We start from the raw sequence: 2,269 nt of genomic DNA on the forward strand, positions 1-2,269 counted from the left end.
AGTGGATAGAGTGTGGGGCCTGGAATCAGGAAGATCTGAATTGAAATCCAACATCAGTCACTCAGTAGCTGTGTGACCCTAAGCAAGTCACATAACCTGTCTGACTCTTTGGGGTTAATAACAGCACCTACCTCCAGGGTCCTTGTGCAGATCAAGTGAGATCATATTTGTGAAGTATTCAGCACATTGCCTGGCACACAGTAGGCACTAGATGAATGCTTATCTTTTCCTTTCCCCAGTGCTAGTAATACAACAGAATTCAAACCCAGGCCTCATGACTGCAAATCTAGAGCTCTTTCCATCAGGCCGTACTGTCTTCACTGGCCAATTTAATGTAACAGACCTTCAGGAAGGCTCCGCCGTGTGTGGAGGACCCGTGCTAGGCACTGGGGATACAAAAGTGAAATAAGACTCATTTCCTCCTCAAGGAGCTTGCAATCTAAGTGAGGGAGGAAAGGTTTCAGGCAGGATTTGTACATTATGAGCCTAGGGGCTCTGTTGTTTTTGCCACAGACTCCAATTCTCATAGTCATCTTATACAGTCACTTGTAATTCCACTGGCCTATTTTGCATGGGCCATAAATCCAGAGCTAATTGTATAGCAGCCTTTGCTTCCTCAAAAGCTCTACTTTGTTCAAGTCCCTAATCAAATTCATACTTCTTTCTGGCGACTTTATACAAGGGTTTTTAAATCTGTCCCAAACGTGGGATGTGGTGTCTCCAATAACCAAATAGCCTTATGAACTTTTGGGCCTCTTTCTTATTAGTAGGGGTGGGAAAATCCTGGAATTTTTCTCGAGCTTGTGGGAGAATTTCTTGCAGTCCTCTATTCCACTGTATCCCCAAGAATTTTACAGTTTGAGCTGGACCTTGAACCTTTGAGGGGTTAATTTCCCATCCTTTGCTTTCCATATGGTCAATTAATAGTGCCAAACTCTTCTCCACCTCTTTATATTCTTTCCCAATATCATGATGTCATCTATGTAGTGCGTAAGCTGTACACCAGGTAACTTTAATTCATCCAAATGCTCAGCTACAATCCTGTGGCAAATAGTTGGGCTATGAAGATATCCTTGCGGCAGGCATGTAAATGTATACTGTTGGCCTTGCCAAGTGAAAGCAAACTGGTTCCATTGCTTGGGGTCTGTTGGGATCATAAAGAAGGCATTGGCCAAATCAATAACTGCATACACAGTGCCTTCATGTTTCCGTATTCTTTCTATTAAAGTAACCGTGTCTGCAACAGCAGCATACAAGGGAGGAGTCACTTTGTTCAGCTGTCTATAATCTACTGTCATCCTCCACATTCCATCTGACTTTTGGGCTGGCCAGACAGGGTTGTTCCGTTGAGTAGTTGTAGGGACTAACACTCCCACTTCAACACATTCTTTTATAGTGCTGGCAATTCCATCTTGCCCACCTGGCACACGATATTGCCTCAAAGTAATTACTTCAGAAAGTTCGGGCAAAGTGATTGGATCCATCTTGATTTTCCCCACTAAGACTGCATTAATGCCTATTTTCCTCACAGCAGATTGTTATTTCCCTTCAGGTAAATTTAAGGTCATGCCCTTCAATATGTCTACTCTAATGATGTATTTGGGAATAGGCACAATAACCACAGTATATTCTTTCTTGGGCAACTGTCCAATTTTCATCATCAATTTAACTTGTCTGGCTGATATTTCAACCCCTCCTAATCCTGTGATGGTAATAGGAGTTCCATGGCTGAACTTGTCAGGATTACATAGATAAGGGTGGCCTCCGCCTCAGTGTCTATTAATGCTCTAGTTACCGTACTTGACCCATTTTTCCAATATATGTTCAAGTTAATGTGGGGTCTGCAATCCAGCCTGTGTATTTCCTTAATTTGGGATGGGGCACGGCCCATTTCCTAGTATTCCCTAACATGTGACTCACTTGGGTGTGAGGGTTCAATGTCTGTAGCATCTACAGGAGCAGTTCTTATTTCCCTATTTCTTCTGTTACTGAGTCCTTTATCTCGGTACATTCTGTACAGTTCATTGGTTGGAATGCCATCTATCATTTCAAAGCCTACCCCTGCTCTCGATAGGGTGGTGAACATTTCTTTTCTTGTCACTTTATTTTGGCGCCAAATTTGCTGGCTATTCACCCCTCTCTCTCGAGGAGATCTATCCCTTCCCCAGTGTCCTAAGTCATGTAACTGTAAAATCTTATCTATCACCACTGAAAGACGGCTCCCTACTTCCTAGGTGTTTATAAGCAGGAGGAGCTGTCCTAATTAATA

The sequence above is a fragment of the Trichosurus vulpecula genome, chromosome 2 (assembly GCF_011100635.1).
Source record: "Trichosurus vulpecula isolate mTriVul1 chromosome 2, mTriVul1.pri, whole genome shotgun sequence".
NCBI lineage: Eukaryota > Metazoa > Chordata > Mammalia > Diprotodontia > Phalangeridae > Trichosurus > Trichosurus vulpecula.